Genomic DNA, 19910 nt, shown 5'->3' with positions numbered 1-19910 from the left:
GAACACCGTTCTTTCCGTCTGAAATATTATAATTTATTTACATATTAGAGTACCTGAGTATTGAATAGAAACATTGGATGCAGTCTATCACAGTGCCATCCGTTTTGTCATAAATACCTCTTCCCCCCTTTTTCCTCTCTCTACCCTACTGATATTACATTTGCAAACCCTTTGGTTAACATAGAGATTCTGGGAACATCAGAAGGTGGGGGGAAATAAACTATATTCTGCTAATCCGACCACTTGAACATATGCGGTGGTACTTAATGAATATGATGTCAGTTCGGTTGTCATCTGAGACATTCTCATCAATGATAAGATGACATAAACTCTACAGTGGAAAGCCTACACATCAGAGTTATCGGATTCACATGGAATTGTTGTTCAATTAAATGTTTGAATATGAAATTATTCGTGATGGGATGAAATGTGATTTTAGCTTCTAAAATGTGAGATTTGGGTTTTCATAAGATAGGGCTCTGCTCAATCCCTGTGAAGGGACATGGGCTATAAAACTTTTCAAACACGCCCTCCTCTCCCTTCCTATATAAGCCCTTGACGACAATATAACCTCCTGTTCCGAGGACGTGAGGACGACGTTCCGATGTCAGAATGGTTCAGATAATAACTACAGAACGAAGCCAACATCAGCGTGAGCTTTAGTTGCGAATGGAATGAACTTTGAACTCTTATTCACTACAGAAGTGATACCTCCTAGCCGTTGAGTTAGCAACAGCCGCTGCAAACGAGGGTTGGGAAGGAACAGACAGAGTATCCCGTCTACCACACAACGACGTTACTACAACGTATTCAATTTACCAGCAGAGACATTCTTCAAAGGACGAAGGACTCGATTGGGCAACACGGCCTTCCATCTACCACCAACTTACCGCATTTTCATTTTCCAAATGGGCGGTAATTTAGAATGCATAAAATACTGTATTTACGATAGCACAGCTTCGCCCTTTGTTCCGCAGTCTTCCTGCTCTTTCACTCAAACCCAGCCCCTTTTCTTTTGTGTAACAAGCTGTCATATCTGTTCCGCCTGCTAGGGACGTTTTCCTTTATGACGTAATTTGTAATCAAGTTATGATTTAATTATGTGTATGTGTAATTCCGTGTGATTAGTTAGGTATTTAGTAAATAAATAATTAAACCAAACTTTGTATTGCTGGTTCAAGTTGTTAGCCAGGGTTCGTGCAGATAACCAAGAATTTACAACTTTCAGATGAGACTGAATTAAGTTGACGATTAATATTGACTGCTATTGATGTAAAATATTACTCGGTCTTTAAGAGTTTATTTGGAAGATAACAGCTCTATAAATATTCTTTCATGGTGCCAGACTCTCTAGTTAAATACATTTACATGATTAGTTCAATCAGATAATATTAATTACGGAGAAATTATTTTATAGAATAGCATGTCATTTCACTTGATCCGGCATAGCCAAAGACACGACACTACCCACCACTGCGACCTGTATGCTCTCGCTGGCTGGCCCTCGCTTCATATTCTTCGCCAAACCCACTGGCTCCAGGTCATCTATAAGTCGTTGCTAGGTAAAGCCCTGCCTTATCTCAGCTCACTGGTCACCATAGCAGCACCCACCCGCAGCACACACTCCAGCAGGTATATTTCACTGGTCACCCCCAAAGCCAATTCCTCCTTTGGCCGCCTTTCCGTCCAGTTCTCTGCTGCCAATGACTGGAACAAACTGCAAAAATCTCTGAAGCTGGAGACTAATATCTCCCTCACTAGCTTTAAGCACCAGCTGTCAGAGCAGCTCACAGATCACTGCACCTGTAAATAGCCCATCCAACTACCTCATCACCATATTGTTATTTATTTTAGCTGCTTTGCACCCCAGTATCTCTACTTGCACACTCATCTTCTGCACATCTATCACCCCAGTGTTTAATTTGCCATACTGTAATAATTTTGCCACTATTCCCTATTTATTGTCTCACCCCCTTTATCCTACCTCATTTGCACACACTGTATATAGACTTTCTCTATTGTATTATTGACTGTATGTTTGTTTATTCCATGTGTAACTGTGTTGTTGCTTGTGTAGCACTGCTATGCTTTATCTTGGCCAGGTCGCAGTTGTAAATGAGAACTTGTTCTCAACTAGCCTACCTGTTAAAATAAAGGTGTAATAAAAAATGTAAAAATTGTTTCACTTGTTTGGACGAAGTTTACCGGAAGCTTTTTGGATTCTTTGTATGCATGTTGAAGGAGTGGATTACTGAAATCAATGGCACCAACTAAACTGACTTTTTTGGATATAAAGAAGGACTTTATCGAACAAAACAAACATTCATTGTGTAGCTGGGAACCTTGGGATAAAGCCTTTTTGAAATCTGACGCAGTTGGATTAACAAGAAGTTAAGCTTTTAAATTATGTAAAACACTTGTATGTTAATGAATGTTTAATATAACGATTTTGTCATTTGAATTTGGAACTCTCCAATTTTACCGGATGTTGTCGGAATTATCCCGCTAGCGGGACACCTAGCCCAAACCTCTGCAATAGATTATCCTTAGCACTGAAATTACACAGAGAAATCATGGCACACCAACAGCAAGCCAGAGGGGGTACAGGGGTAGGACCAGTCTGCTGGAGAGGCTCCTCTGGATGTCAGAAGCCTGTAGAGATGGGACCAATGGCTGGAGATGGGAGACTTTTGCTGGGAGTTGGGGCTGTGGTTGGATCATTGGCTGGAGTTGGAACATGGCTCTTCCTGGCCTGGGTTAAAGTCTAGTTCTGGTTCTGTTTCATGTTCTTGGTACTGGTCTGGTCCATTGCTCGTGCTGCTCCCTGTTCGGAAAATCTCACAGGATAACTAGGAACTACTCTCCCCTCTGACCCCTCCATCCTCCATCAGCACTGAGAACGACACCAGGATTCCCGAGAATCACTGGGACCCTGGGAAGGTCACGTAGTTTCCATGGCAATGTCCTCGGTGGGAGTCACTGCATGGAGGTTGTCGTAGACAGAGAGAGCGCTCTTGTGTGTTTCTCCATTGCTGTGGCTTTGGCTGGGGCTCTGCTGCTGCAGAACACTCTCCTCCACCTCCCACCTCCCACGCTCCCTCTTTACCTCCTCATGTCTCCCTCCTCCTCTCTCTCCTCCTCTGCTTATCCCCATGTCCCAGCCCTGCCTTCCCAGGCCTCCCCAGTTGCAGTGACTGTGAGCTGGCAAGGTGCCAGCCCAACAACCCATCCTCTCCCATCTCTACCTGTCCCAGTGTTGAAACCACAGCCACAGCTGGGGCGAGGGCAGGGGGGTAAGAGGGGTGAAGGACTCAGCAGGGTTGCAAAGTCCCTCTCTCGCTCTGGCATAGTGGGGGGGTGCTAAAGGTCAGAAGGGTGCAATAGTGACTCCTTGCTCTGCTGTCAGATGGGTCAAGGAGATGTCTTAAGTCTGCTTTCGAGTCTGTCTGTAGGTCTGGAGGTGTAAGGGAGGGTCCCTGTCGGATGTGCCCTGGAAGGAGTGGCGTGTCCTGGGGAGGGAAGTGTGTGTAGAACCCCCCTGCCTGCTTCTTCTCGGTGTCCTGACTCGGTTGCGGGTCAGCAGGTAGCAGGAGTACTGTGGGCGTCTGAGGAAAGGACTGCAGCTCACACTCAGCAGCTATGTGGAACAGGGTGTGTGTGTGTGTGTATGTGTGTGTGTGTGTGTGTGTGTGTGTGTGTGTGTGTGTGTGTGTGTGTGTGTGTGTGTGTGAGTGAGTGAGTGAGTGAGTGAGTGAGTGAGTGAGTGAGTGAGTGAGTGAGTGTGTGTGTGTGTGTGTGTGTGTGTGTGTGTGTGTGTGTGTGTGTGTGTGTGTGTGTGTGTGTGTGTGTGTGTGTGTGTGTGTTTCTGGTTTTACTATCCTTGTGGGCACCAGAAGTCATCACAGGGATAGTAAAACAAGGGAAATGGGGACATTTCGCAGTCTTCTGGCAGGCTACTGGCCTGACACAGTACACATCAACATGTCAACTGAGGCTCAGGAATTGTGAATTATTATAATGTGGATTATAATTAATGGACAGTTTTGTAGTGGTTGATACATTTTTCGTAAGGGAAAATCAAGTCTGAAATTTCAAAGTGGAAATTACAAACTTCAGAAGCCTTTTAAAACCTCAATACACTACAGTCGTGGCCAAAAGTTTTGAGAATGACACAAATATAAATGTTTACAAAGTCTGCTGCTTCAGTGTCTTTAGATATTTTTGTCAGATATTACTATGGAATAGTGAAGTCTAATTATTTCATAAGTGTTGAAGGCTTTTATTGACAATTTACACGAGGTTGATGCAAAGAGTCAATATTTGCAGTGTTGACCCTTCTTTTTCAAGACCTCTGCAATCCGCCCTGCCATGCTGTCAATTAACTTCTGGGCCACATCCTGACTGATGGCAGCCCATTATTGCATAATCAATGCTTGGAGTTTGTCAGAATTTGTGGGGTTTTGTTTGTCCACCCGCATCTTGAGGATTGACCACAAGTTCTCAATGGGATAAAGGTCTGGGGAGTTTCCTGGCCATGGACCCAAAATATTGATGTTTTGTTCCCCGAGCCACTTAGTTATCACTTTTGCCTTATGGAAAGGTGCTCCATCGTGCTGGAAAAGGCATTGTTCGTCACCAAACTGTTCCTGGATGGTTGGGAGGAGTTGCTCTTGGAGGATGTGTTGGCACCATTCTTTATTCATGGCTGTGTTCTTAGGCAAAATTGTGAGTGAACCCACTCCCTTGGCTAAGAAGGAACCCCACACATTAATGGTCTCAGGATGCTTTACTGCATGACACAGGACTGATGGTAGCGCTCACCTTGTCTTCCCCGGACAAGCTTTTTTCCGGATGCCCCAAACAATCGGAAAGGGGATTCATCAGAGAAAATTACTTTACCCCAGTCCTCAGCAGTCCAATCCCTGTACCTTTTGCAGAATATCAGTCTGTCCCTTTTTCCTTTGCTGCCCTTCTTGACACCAGGCCATCCTCCAAAAGTCTTTGCCTCACTGTGCGTGCAGATGCACTCACACCTGCCTGCTGCAATTCCTGAGCAAGCTCTGTACTGGTGGTGCTCCGATCCCGCAGCTGAATCAACTTTAGGAGACGGTCCTGGCCCTTGCTGGACATTCTTGGGTGCCCTGAAGCCTTCTTCACAACAATTTAACCGCTCTCCTTGAAGTTCTTCATGATCTGATAAATGGTTGATTTAGGTGCAATCTTACTGGCAGCAATACCCTTGCCTGTGAAGCCCTTTTTGTGCAAAGCAATGGTGATGGTACATGTTTCATTGCAGGTAACCATATTTGACACAGGAAGAACAATGATTCCAATCACCAAACTCCTTTTGAAGCTTCCAGTCTGTTATTCAAACTCGATCAGTATGACAGAATGATCTCCAGCCTTGTCCTCGTCAACACTAACACCTGTGTTAAACGAGAGAATCACTGACATGATGTCAGCTGGTCCTTTTGTGGCAGGGCTGAAATGCAGTGGAAATGTTTTTTTTGTGTGATTCAGTTCATTTGCATGGCAAAGCGGGACTTTGCAATAACACTCTTCATAACATTCTGGAGTATATGCAAATTGCCATCATACAAACTGAGGCAGCAGACTGTGAAAATTAATATTTGTGTCACTCAAAACTTTTGGCCACGACTGTACACGTTTTAAATTGCCTATACTGAATAAGATCCTGTACTGAACACAACATGTAAAGTGTTGGCCCCATGTTTCATGAGCTGAAATAAAAGACCCCATACATTTTCAATATGCACAAAAAGCTTATTTCTCTAACATTTTGGTTTACAGTTGCTTGCGAAAGTATTCACCCCCATTGGCATTTTTTCTATTTTGTTGCCTTACAACTGGAACGAAAATATTTTTTTGGGGGGGGTTGTATGATTTTATTTACACAACATGCCTACGACTTTGAAGGTGCTAAATATGTTTTATTTTGAAACAAACAAGAGCAAAGTCAATACTTTGTAGATCCACCTTTTGCAGCAGTTACAGCTGCAAGTCTCTTGGGCTATGTCTCTATAAGCTGGGCACATCTAGCCACTGGGAGTTTTTCCCATTCTTCAAGGCAAAACTGCTCCAGCTCCTTCAAGTTGGATGGGTTCCACTGGTGTACAACGATCTTTATGTCATACCACAGATTCTCAATTGGATTGAGGTCTGGGCTTTGACTAGGCCATTCCCAAGACATTTAAATGTTTCCCCTTAACCTGTTGCCTCTACTTGGGACGCTTGCGTCCCAACTAGAGCTCTGGAAATGCAAATGCGCTACGCTAAATGCTAATAGTATTAGTTAAAACTCAAAAGTTCATTAAAATACACATGCAGGGTATCAAATTAAAGCTACACTCGTTGTGAATCCAGGCAACAAGTCCGATTTTTAAAATGCTTTTCGGCGACAGCATGAGAAGCTATTATCTGATAGCATGCACCAATACACTACAACAGAAAAGCACAGCAGGGGACGTAAACAAAATAATTAGCATTTCGGCGTTACACAAACCGCACAATAAAATAGAAAACAGTCATTACCTTTCACCATCTTCTTTGTTTGCACTCCTAGATGTCCCATAAACACTATTGGGTCTTTATTTCGATTAAATCGGGCCATATAAAGCCAAGATATCGTTATATGTAGACTGTGTGATAAACGAAAAAAACAGCGATTTCACAACATAACGTCATTTTTTTAAATTCAAAAAGTAGACGATAAACTTTCACAAAACACTTCGAAATACGTTTGTAATGCTACTTTAGGTATTAGTAAACGTTAATAAGCGATAAAAATCATCCGTAGGCGATGTAAATATCATTAGCTGTCGTCTTGGAAAAAATTTCAGGAGAGAGCTCTTCCGGAATGATCTGGGCGGAGACCGGAGGTAAGCGGTGCCCCTCTTTCGGTTCAACCAAGAATCAAAGATGATTAAATTCACAAGACTCTCGACAACATGGGGATGCTGTGGGAGTTGAATGCTCGGTCTTATCTAATTCGGCTCACTGTTAACAATTGCTGGAAGTGGCGCAAGGATATTTATTTCCATTTTCTGTGATCAGGTTTTCCTGCGCTTTCCGATGTAACGCACGTTATGTAATAGCCACAGTCGTGATTTAACCAGTTTTAAAAACGTCCGAGGGTTTCCTATCCACACATTCTAACCATATGAACGTACTATATTCCTGGCATGAGTAGCAGGGCGCTGAAATGTTGCGCGATTTTTAACAAAATGTTCAAAAAAGTAGAGGGTCGACTGAAGAGGTTAAACCACTCAAGTGTTGCTTTAGCAGTTTGCTTCGGGTTTTTGCCCTGCTCGAAGGTGAACCTAGGTCCCAGTATCAAATCTCTGGAAGACTGAAACAGGTTTCCCTCAAGAATATCCCTGTATTTAGCACCATCCATAATTTCTTCAATTCTGAACAGTTTCCCAGTCCCTGCTGATTAAAAACATCTCCACAGCATGATGCTGCCACCACCATGCTTCTCTGTGGGGATGGTGTTCTCAGGGTGATGAGAGGTGTTGGGTTTGCGCTAGACATAGCGTTTTCCTTGATGGCCAAAAAGCTAAATTTTAGTTTCATCTCACCAGAGTACCTTCTTCCATATGTTTTGGGAGTCTCCCACATGCCTTTTGGCAAACACCAAACATGTTTGCTTATTTTTATCTTTAATAAGCAATGGATTTTTTTCTGGCCACACTTCCGTAAAGCTCAGCTCTGTGGAGTGTACGGCTTAAAGTGGTCCTATGGACAGATACTCCAATCTCCGCTGTGGAGCTTTGCAGCTCCTTCAGGGTTATCTTTGGTCTCTGTTGCCTCTCTGATTAATGCCCTCCTTGCCTGGTCCGTGAGTTTTGGTGGACGGCCCTCTCTTGGCGGGTTTGTTGTGGTGCCATATTTTTTCATATTGTTAAAAGTTTTGGATATTATTTTCTTTAACCAACCCTGATCTGTACTTCTCCACAACTTTGTCCCTGAACTGTTTGACGAGCTCTTTGATCTTCATGGTGCCGCTTGCTTGGTGGTGTTGTGATGTTGCAGACTCTGAGGCATTTCAGAACAGGTGTATATATACTGAGATCATGTGATAGATCATGTGACACTTAGATTACACACAGGTGGACTAATTATGTGACTTCTAAAGGTAATTGGTTGCACCAGATCTTATAGGGGCTTCGTAGCAAAGCGGTGAAAACATTTGCACGCACCACTTTTACATTTTTTATTTTTTAGAATTCTTTGAAACAAGTAATTTAATAAATTTCACATCACCAATTTTGACTATTTTGTGTATGTCCAATACATGAAATCCAAATAGAAATACATTTAAATTACAGTTTGTAATGCAACAAAATAGGAAAAACGCTAAGGGGGATGAATGCTTTTGCAAGGCACTGTACATCCCTGTTAGTGAGCATTTTTCCTTTGCCAGTATAATCCATCCACCTGACAGGTGTGGCATATCAAGGAGCTGATCAAACAGCATGGTCATTACGCAAGTGCACCTTCTGCTGGGGACAATACAAGGCCACTCTTAAATGTGCAGTTTTGTCACACAACACAGTGCTACAGATGTCTCAAGTTTTAAGGGAGCGTGCAATTGGCATAATGACTGCAGGAATGTCCACCAGAGCTGTTTCAAGATCATTTAACATTAATATGAGAATTTGGCAGTACTTCCAACCGGCCTCACAACCGCAGATCAAGTGTAACTACGCCAGCCCAGGACCTCCACATCTGGCTTCTTCACCTGCGGGATCGTCTGAGACCAACCATCTGGACAGCTGATGAAACTGTGGGCTTGCACAAAGGAATCATTTTTAAGAAGAACTGTCAGAAACAGGTCTTGACCTGACTGCAGTTCCACGTCATAACTGACTTAAGTGGGCAAAAGCTCACATTTGATGGGCACTGGCACGCTGGAGAAGTGTGCTGGATTACTCCCAGGTTAAACTGTACCAGGCAGATAGCAGACAGCGTGTATGGTGTCGTGTAGGAAAGAAGTTTGATGATGTCAACACTGTGAACAGAGTGCCACATAGTGGAGGTGGGGTTATGGTATGGGCAGGCATAAGCTACAGACAATGAACACAATTGCATTTCATCAATGGCAATTTGAATGCACAGAGATACAGTGAGGATATCCTGAGGTCCATTGTTGTGCCATTCATCCGCCACCATCACCTCATGTTTTAGCATTATATTGCACAGCCCCATGTCACAAGGATCTGTACAAAATTCCTGGAAGTTGAAAAAACTGCCTAATTAACTCTATGCTAAGGGGATGTGCTGCACATGAGGCAAAAGCTGATCCACACCCCTACCTTTTTTAATGTATCTGTGACCAACAGATGCATATCTGTATTCTCAGTCATGTGAAGTCCATGGATTAGGGCCTAATGAAATTATTTAAACTGAATTACTTTTAAATGAACTGTAACTCAGTCATTCTTGGTTTATGCTACCTGTCCATGCTAAAGCTGTGGGATGCAGTGAACCAAGTCTAAGGCCCATTTAATAGTATGTGGAGAGCCATGGTGGTCAGTCACCTCACAGTTTAGCCCAGACCACTCAGCTGATTTATGGAAGCTACTCACTTTCTCTCTCTCTCACACACACACACACACACACACACACACACACACACACACACACACACACACACACACACACACACACACACACACACACACACACACACACACACACACACACACACACTATGGAAGGTAATAAGAAGCAGTGGGCGGCTGCCAACATACCTCACAGGAAACTGGACTCCAATCCACAATCATAGTCTAACACAACTACCCTGAGTACACAGAGAGAGTGAGAGACGGGGAATTGAGACAGATAGGTTCATGTGTGAAAAGTAGAAGAGATGTATTTCACAGTTTGTTTAACTGAAGAGGGAGGCGAGAGAGAGAGCGAGAGATGGTTTCCTAATATGAGTTATTTAGATGTTGGCACAGAGAAAAACATCATTATAACTGAAAGAGTTTAATAGTTTGTGTTAATGCACCTGACTCACTACAGGCTAGAGAGCGGGTTCTGGAGGTAAGGGATAGCAAGGGCTGGGTAGGTTACTTTTAAATGTAATCCGTTACAGTTACTAGTTACCTGTCTAAAATTTGAATTTTTGGATTACCTAAAGTCAGTAAAGTAATCTGATTACTTTCAGCTAATTTTGGATTACTTCACCCATAAAACACATACGTTTGAGCCACTAAGCAGAGACACACTAGAACACATCACCAAACATTGTGACAAAAAATGTATTTAAGCCCTGTATACCTGCCTCTAACATGCGTCCTTCATCCTTTGTCCATTTACACCTATACAATCTGATCACAGTCACACCACAATGTGTTTTGGAATCATATACACCTGTCTAAAAATGTGGGCACAAACACAATGTGCAGAACAAAGGATACATGTTAAAACCAGGTATAAGTAAGGGCTTAAGTAACATAAGTAACTTAAGTAACACAGCAACGTGGATTGTGCTAAACACTTATCCCACGGGACACCGGTACAAAAAAGTATTAAAAAAGTGTATGTACTCAGGATAAGAGCATCTGCTAAATGACAACATGCAGAGTGTAATCACACATTTATTCCACCAAGTACTTTTTAAGTTTAGCTAGGTGCAATAAACCCACATATCAGACATTGCATTGCAGTAGGCCTATTTTGAAGCTAGCCTACTCAGATGATTGAAGGCAGAAATGGCTGTTGTATCCCAGCAAGAGGACATGCTCTAGATGAGCATCAGACATCCTGTTTTGATGAAAAAGTGCTCAACTGGGACATTGGAGGGCAGTGTAGTCTTGTACTTCAGAAACAAGTTCTGGACTATAGGGAACGATTTCAAGGAGTCAAAAGACTTGTCTTTGTCTTCGAGGTACTTCCTCATCCTCTGCAGTGCCACTGGCCCTTGTTGTTCTACCTCCGAACACAACAGAATTGTCTCCTGACTCATCAAACTCATTCTGTCCTCCCTCATCAAACTCTTCGGAGTGTGTGTTCTCCATAGAAGCTGCTTCTTGAACTAATGTGCTCCGCATCTCCTCTCTCTTTGCATGGTTGAGCCAAAACAGTCAAAACTTTGGCACGGTAGCAGTTTTTCATTTTTGCTTCATGGGTACTTAGCATAGGTCCAAACCGGCGGTCTATAGCCTCAATGGCTGCAGTGGTGGATGTGTGCAGAGAATGTTGCAAGAGGTACAGTATTTTCGTGCTTGCAATGTCCTCTATTGCCTCTGAAGCTAATGTGGACCTGTGTGCTTTGCTCCAAATGCTGGAACATTTTGACATTGCACTTCTGTACAATTTTCGTGATGTACCTTGGGATGCAGCTTTGTCCACCTCATTGGTGGTGATGAGGTTGAGGATGTGTTCAGTTCTTGGTCAACCTCCCCAAGAACAGCATCCACATCATCAAACCTCACTCCATCTGTCTCATCTTACTCCTCTTCATTTCTACTGAACTCCCGGAATCCCTTTACAAAGTTGCTTCAATTGTCTGTCAGTGTGGCCCTCACTTTGTGCTGAATGTTAAAGTTTGCATGTATTCCACTTAACTTTGCAGCAGTCACGTCATAGGTATGACGTCCTCTCAGTCTTGCACAAGTCAAAGCAGCTGACATCCTCTACAAGGTGTCCTCCTCAATCCAGTGGCATGTCATGCCATAGAAACGTTGGTTATGGGCAGACCAGATGTCTGCTCTGGTGCAGACTGACTTTACACTCTGGAGTTTGATAGAGAGAGCTTTTTCATGGACTCAAATTCCTTTTCAATTTGTTGCATCAAAGTCTTTCCACACATGACCGTTCTCCCACCACTGATTCCTTCTACTAGCTTGTGGAATGAAGGCACCTCTACTAGTGAAATGGGCTGCACATCCTCTATGATGAAGTCAAATACCAGGTGATTATCCCGGCTTTGTGAGGTGTGTGGTCCTCCCGGTTGTAGTTTTTCTTGATTCAGTGGTGTACAAGATGTCAATTTTTGGACATTTGTGACTCACAATCTGGATTCTGTCTTATGTAGCAACATTTTAATTTCTGTTTTTTACATTGGATAAAAGTAGAGACTGGTATATCATACACTGCATTTGAGGAAACAATGGGAAAGTAATTCTGCTTTTAAAGTTGATTAACCTGTAAACTCACTTTTGAGAAAACCGTCTTTCAATGTTTTGGTACTACTATTGGAGAGCCCTTCCTTGTCTACACCCATTCAGCATTGTTCACACCCTCTTAAGCCTTAGCCCCACGTATCTCTTTAAAACTTCATTGGGATACGGGGCAGTATTTTCATGTCCGGGTGAAAAGCATGCCCAAAGTAAACTGCCCATAAGCTAGGATATGCATATAATTGGTAGATTTAAATATAAAACTCTCTAAAGTTTCTAAAATGGTTAAAATTATGTCTGTGAGTATAACAGAACTCATATAGCAGGCCATACCCCAAGGACAAACCATCCCAAAAAAATAAATGTTCAGCTTACCACTGTTTTCAATGGCTAGTACTATAATTATAAGCCCAAGGGCTTCCACTAGATGTCAACAGTCTTTAGAAAGAGTTTCAGGCTGTGTTTTGGAACAATCAACTAGAAATGTTTGTTTTTCTAGGTGGCTCCCATTTTGGCTGTAGTGTTTCCAAATGCATGGAAGAAAGCACGTTCTTTCTTATTCATCTCCGGTAATGAACATACTATTCTCCGTCTTAAATTGTATCATTTATTTGCATATTAGGATACCTAAGGTTTGATTATAAACGTTGTTTGACTTGTTTGGAAAAGTTTATTAGTAACGTTTGGGATTAATTTTGTATGCATTTTGATGGAGGGAAACTGGATGGATTATTGACTGAAGCGCGCCAGCTAAACTGAGTTTTTATAGATATAAAGAAGGACATTATCGAACAAAAGGACCATTTGTGATGTAACTGGGACCTTTTGGAGTGCCAACAGAAGAAGATCATCAAAGGTAAAGCAATTCTTATATCGCTATTTCTGACTTTCGTGTCGCACCTGCTTGGTTGAAATATGTTTTTCATGTGTTGGTATGCGGGGCGCTGTCCTCAGATAATCGTATGGTTTGCTTTCGCCGTAAAGCCTTTTTGAAATCTGACACGGCGGCTGGATTAACGACAAGTTAAGCTTTATTTTGATGTATTACACTTGTGATTTTATGAAAGTTAAATATTTATAGTAATTTAATTTGAATTGGGCGCTCTGCAATTTCACCAGATGTTGTTGAGGTGTCCCGCTAGCGGCATGCCTTTCCCAAACAGGTTTAAGGGTTGATCCAACCGTTCTGTACTAACTTGCAAGCTACTTCCAGACATCTAAGAGAGAGAGAGAGAGAGAGAGAGAGAGAGAGAGAACAGCTCACTGAACATTACTCGCTCTATCGCTCTATCTGTGGTTTCGCGTTCAAAGAGCACACTGTACACTCTGCCAATATGTAGGGTTGTTCTCAAAGCTCTGACCTCACAACTACAGTCAAGCACCCAAGCTAACTGGCAAACATTGGCTAGCTACTTCCAAACACAATGAGAGAACACCCCACTCAGACGATTTTACTCGCCCTAGCAGAGCTGGTTAGGCTTTTTTCATGTTATCTAGAATGTTGGTGATTGTAACTGTGCTGCTGGCACAATTGAATTACGCTTTGTTGGCGACATTTACTGACACCGGACATATTCAACTGGTGTTGAGCGTTCAAAAATACATCAGTTATTCTGTGCTCTGACACACTAAGACGATAGTCTTTCGTTAAGAAATGTAGCTAGATAGCTAGCTAGGTAAACAATGAATCCAAACACATGACGTAACGTTAGGTAGCGAGCTAGCCAGGGAATGTTAGCTAGCTAGCTAACAGTACACTTTAACTTGAAATGAAAATACTTTGTAAAGATTTGTGGAGTCTTTACATAATACATGTAGCTAGCTAGCTACACAATGGACCATAATCACAACTAAATACCCTGCATGAATCTGCAGTTAGCTAACCACCATGTTCTATGGCTATAACTAGTCAAGCAAATGTGTCTGAGATACGAAGAATAAGATCATACACATAACGTTAGCGAGCGACCCAGCCAGCTAACATTAGCTAGCTAACAGTACACTTTAAATGAAACCACTTTCAGTCAAAAATTTTAACGTGTAATATCTGCAATTCTTACCAGTATACATCATGGTTGGACCCGTCTCCTGTCTGATGCCATGCATGGTTGCCTTAGTTTGACAATGTATTCCAGACTGGTGTTTGCTCCATCTCCTTAGCTATCATACTCCATATTATTTTGAGTACTCCACTGATTTCAAAACTCGGGCCTAAAGAAAGTGGAGAGCATACACATAACGTTAGCTTGAGAACCAGACAGTTTTACTACGCAATACATTTTTTTTAAAGCCACGTTCGACACGATTACCTAAACATACTGACCAGCTCCAATAGACAGATGCGTGCTATATGGTAGACCAATCTAGACTCATCTCTCGCCATGTCCAGCTCACTCATTATCTCAGCCAATCATGGCTAGCCAGAAGGTTGCTCGCTTTTTCTGTGGCTAAACCAACTAGGCTCGTAATTTAACAATTTTATTCACATTTACAGATGGCATACAGGTTTGATATTAAGGCACATGAAAGTTAAAAAACACATTTTTTCAAACAGCTTTCCTGTGAAGTCGTGACTTGCGACATACGCTTAGTTTCCTGAATCGGGTTACATTTTTAGATAGCTGTGCATCTCTGCACTCCTCTATGTCATCTGGCTGCCTTTTCCTGCTCAGGATCTTCCATTGATTGTTATTACCTCTCTGAAAAAACAAAAATGTTATTACTAAACTACAGTTTAAGTGAAATAACAGTAGAGTGAGCACTTTGTTATTGTTTAAATTAAGGATTGTAGTTTTACCAAACTTTTGTCCACCCTTTTGAAACATGTATTTCACTATCTATAGCCTCCCCTGTCTGATAAACCCAGGGCTGGGGTTGGAACATGTAACCACTCACACGTGGACAAAGCTATCGATGCAAGGATGTCTATGGTGGTTTATATGTTTTGTCTAGAAATAATGAATTATAAAAAATAGAAACACTATGGACTAATACAGTATTATACTTTGAGTTATGATTGAATAATACAGGCATTTATTTGGGTTGAAAAAACAATTGAACTGCAGAAAAACTGCATTGTGGCTTTATTGATTTGTGTAGCATGTTGCACTGAAATCATAGCTAGCTAGTTAACTAAGTTAGCAACAACCCTGACAGTGAGCATCTTCTTATGCTGGGGTACAGAGTGCAAATAGCTTTTAAAACGTTTTTTTTTTTTTTTATTTAAAATACTTTTGATTTAGCTAGCTAGGCTATGTAGTCCAGTGAATCTCACCCAACTATCTACAACTGATTTATCTTAGTTAAAATAGATTTAGTTATCGAAATTGTTAACAAATTAGCACAATAGCATACTTGCTATTATATCTTGCTAACTATAGTAGCTACTGTAGCAACCAGTGAGCAGCATACCACATAGTGTAGGAGAGCAACCCCCAATCCCCTTCGGACGCAGCAGGTGTGCCATGCGGTCGTGTCTAACGGGGACTTCAGGAAAGAGCAGAGGGAGCACCCCACTATCCACGTGGAAGGGCCAGCAGTGAAGAAGGCAGAACGTTTTAAGTTCCTCAGCGTACACATCACAGACAAACTGAAATGGTACACTTACACAGACAGTGTAGTGAAGAAGGCACAACAGTGCCTCTTCAACATCAGGAGGTTGAAGAAATGTGGCTTGTCACCCAAAACCCTGACAAACCTTTACAGATGCACAATCAGGAGCATCCTGTCGGGCTGAATCACAGCCTGATACGGCAACTGCACCGCCCTCAACCGCAAGACTCTCCAGAGGGTGGTGCGGTCTGCACAACACATTAGGTGTAGGTGTCATGGAGGGCAAACTACCTGCCCTCTATGACACCTACAGCACCCGATGTCACAGGAAAGGCCAAAAAGATCATCAAGGACATCAACCACCCGAGCCACTGCCTGTTCACACTGCTACCATCCAGAAGGCGAGGTTAGTACAGGTGCATCAAAGTTGGGACAGAGAGATTGAAAACAGCTTCTATCTCAAGGCCATCAGACTGCTAAACAGCAATCACTAACTCAGAGAGGCTGCTGCCTACATTGACACCCAATGGCCACTTTAATAAATTGATCACTAGTCACTTTACGCAATGCACTCTAAATAATGCTAGTTTAATAATGTTTACATATCTTACATGACTCATATCACATGTATATACTGTATTTTATACCATCAATTGCACCTTGCCTATGCCGCTCAGCCATCACTCATCCATATACTTACATGTACATATTCTCATTCACCCCTTTAAATTTGTGTTTATTAGGTAGTTGTTGGGGAACTTTTAGATTACTTGTTAGATATTACTGCACTGTCGGAACTAGAAGCACAAGCATTCCGCTACACTCATCTTAACATCTGTTGACCATGTGTATGTGACAAATCAAATTTGATTTGATTTGAAAGAGTTGACAAGCAAATTAGCCAACTAAACAGGCTAGCTAGCTAGAAATCTGATTAACTAGCTAGCTTGTTGATAGAGGAATTCTAAATTCCTTTTATTCTTTAATTGCCAAAATCAATTAGCACTCATTTCTAATTCATTAATGAATTGTAAGTTCATTAATTATGCATGAAGTAGAATGAGACCAGTCTTAAAAGCCAAAGGTAACAGCGTTTATTACGAGAGAGTACTGACCCAAAATACAAAGAACATTACATTTTAAAGAAAGAAGACATAAAATGACGTCATCAGTTTCACACCCTCTCCCAGCCTCACAATGGCGTAGTATTCGGTCCTGGAGATAGTTTCACTCCCCTCATAAACTACATTCCAACCTGTCTAAAGGATATACTTCTCTCCACTAATGGAATCCAACCAAAACATTCTTATCTGTTTGAAAAACTATCTTATCCCTCCTTCTTAAACTTTCCCAGGAGACACAGACACAATTCATTTCTGCTTACATTTTCAGTAACAGTTCAACTAAAAACCCATACTTTTCAAATCATAACATAATAGTATTAGCATAAATGGTTCTAATCATTAATGTATACATAATTGATCATCTAAACCAGGGGTCCCCAAACTTTTTCCTGTGAGGGCCACATAACTTTTCCCTTCTCTGATGGGGGGCCGGTGTCAGTTTGTAACAGAAAAAGTGTGACGATCGTAGGGGAGCTTAAAAAATTCATTGTTTTCCAGAAAGCCACACATAACCAAATAACCCTTTCCAGGTTCTTTACAGAAAAAAAGTCAGGAAACAAATAATAACACTATTAATGAAATAAATAATAACTAAATAACCCTCTCTGAGTTCTTCACAGAAAAAAACAGGAAATAAATAATAACTAAATAACTCTCTCTGGGTTCTTCATAGAAAAAAAAGCCATGGAACATTAACTTTCTGTCGTGCCATGCACAATCTTAACAGATAAAAGTTCAGCTCAGTTGTCAGAGCAGAATCTCTCTGACACATATGAGCAGTCTCTTAAAGTTCTTGTGTTCCTTCCTTATAATCTTTTTGTAGGTTCCAGTAGGCTTGTAGACACCGCTGTTTGCAGCTCTCTCTCATCAACTTCCCTGTGAAAACCACAAAAGAAGCAGGTTGAGAAACTGAACTAAGTGATACAGCACCTACACAGCCCAATACATTTCACTACCAGTATGGTTGTAAAGATGGATTTTATCCCAGTAGATTTTATTATGATTATATTTGTTTATGCTCAGAATGACTCATTCAAGTCAGAAAAGTGAGCTTACCTATGTATGTTCATCAGTGTGAACTGTGGGCCTGCATCTGGCTGGTGAGAAGTTGAATATCAGGTTCCATTCTAGTTACAGCCAGTCTCAAGCACTGATGCAAATGTTCATCTGTCAATCTTGATCTCATCGGGGTTTTCAGCAGTTTCATGCGAAAAGGTTTTCTCGCAGATATACGTGCTGCCAAAAACTGTGGACATTTTCATTGCGTGTTTTTTGATGTTTGGATATGTGTCGTTTGGGAGGGCGGCATAGAAGTCAATGAGACTGTTGGGCTTGAATGCGTCTTTCAGAACATCACAGTTCTGTAACTCAGCCAACTCAAACTGATATGAAGGCTGGGCTTCATCAATGTCGGCAACAAAGGGGTTCTGAAAAAGACGGATTTCTTTTGCATGAACATGTAGTTCACTGAAACGCACACCGAACTCCAGATGGACGAAGTTGCGCTTTTTCACTTGTTCCCAAAGCAGTGCTAATTTCACCTCAAATGCTTTTATGTGTGAATACATGTCGCAAATGAGTTTCCCCTCGCCTTGTAGCTGCAAGTTAAGGCTGTTAAGTATTTCTGTCACGTCTGTTAAAAATGCGAGGTGCCATTTCCATTCTGGGTCGATCAGCTCTGGGACCGTTTTGTCTTTTAAATGAAGAAATGCGTTAATTTCGGGTAGCAGCTCGTAAAAACGCCTCAAAACTCTGCCCCGGCTCAGCCATCGGACCTCTGTGTAGTACAGCACATCTCCGTGCGTAGACTCCAGTTCAGACAGGAATTCTTGGAACTGCCTGTGTTTAAGTCCCTTTGCTCTGATGAAGTTTATGCACGACACCACAACCTTCATTACAGAATCCCACTTCAACACTTTGCAGCACAGTGCTTGCTGGTGAATTAGGCAGTGGACTCGTAGCGGGCGGTGAGACCCCTTTTTCCAACTCCCGGTTCATGCGTCCTATTAGACCGCGAGTTTCGCCCACCATGCTAGGAGCCCCGTCAGTCGTGATGCTAGCTAGCTTTGCCCAGTCCAGGTCCAACTTCTCCATGGTTTGGCACACTTTGTCAAAAATATCCTCTCCCGTTGTAGTCCCTTTGAGACTTTGGAGGGCTGCCAGCTCCTCGCATATCTCAAAGTTTGCGCTAACTCCACGAATAAAAATGAGCAGTTGCGCTGTGTCTTGCACGTCCGTGCTCTCATCCAGTGCTAATGAAAAAAAGTCAAATTCTTTCGTCTTCTGCTGCAGCTGGGCATATACATTACTCCCGATTTCTTCAACGCGTCTGGTGATTGTACTCGCCGACAGACTTACGGCATTAAATGCATCTTTCTTCTCGGGACACACCTCCTCCGCGACAGCATCCATACATTTTTTAACAAACTCTCCGTCAGTGAAAGGCTTACCGCTTCTTGCTATTAGTTTAGCAACCCGAAAGCTGGCCCGAACGGATGCCTGGTTCAGCTGAGCTTGGCGTACAAATGTATTCTGCTGAGATAGTAGTCCACTTTTTAGCTTTGAGAGTTTGTCTGCTCGTATTTGGCCTTGCAAGCTATCGTACTTGTCTTTGTGACGGGATTCATAGTGTCGGCGAAGATTGTATTCTTTGAATACCGCCACCGTCTCTTGACAGATGAGACAAACAGCCTTTTCTTTGCATTGAACAAAAAAAAAATCGTTTGTCCACTGCAGGTTAAATACCCTGCATTCTGAATCAATTTTTCACTTACCTAACCTTTTCGCCATTATTCCGTTCTCTCTTTGACAGGGCCGGGCCTAGGATTTTTTTTCTGGAGGCCAAATAGGAAAAAAATTCGATAGCGTCTCTGGTATTGTTCAGAGGGCCGGGCCAAATGTGCTGACGGGCCGTATCCGGCCCGCGGGCCGTAGTTTGGTGACCACTGATCTAAACTATAATTCCCTCTAACAATCCTCCCTTTGATCAAATATTATACATTCAATTCTACATCTAGTTTTATTTAATCATAAAAAATGAAAGTATAAACAAACTTAACTAACCTTTTTATAGAGGTTTATC

At 42.1% G+C, this 19910-nt stretch overlaps 1 long non-coding RNA gene across 1 annotated transcript; it reads right to left on the bottom strand.

The window, feature by feature from the left end:
- Positions 1-16779: 16779 nt before the first annotated feature.
- On the bottom strand, positions 16780-18799 carry LOC135571724 (uncharacterized). The gene is made up of 2 exons (XR_010463881.1): positions 17885-18799; positions 16780-17704 (listed from the first exon to the last, which is right to left on the bottom strand). It is a non-coding gene; the product is annotated as an uncharacterized LOC135571724 (long non-coding RNA).
- Between the last annotated feature and the right edge of the window lie 1111 nt (positions 18800-19910).

The sequence above is a fragment of the Oncorhynchus nerka genome, linkage group LG5 (assembly GCF_034236695.1).
Source record: "Oncorhynchus nerka isolate Pitt River linkage group LG5, Oner_Uvic_2.0, whole genome shotgun sequence".
Classification (NCBI taxonomy): Eukaryota; Metazoa; Chordata; class Actinopteri; order Salmoniformes; family Salmonidae; genus Oncorhynchus; species Oncorhynchus nerka.
This window is presented reverse-complemented; position numbering and strand designations above follow the sequence as displayed.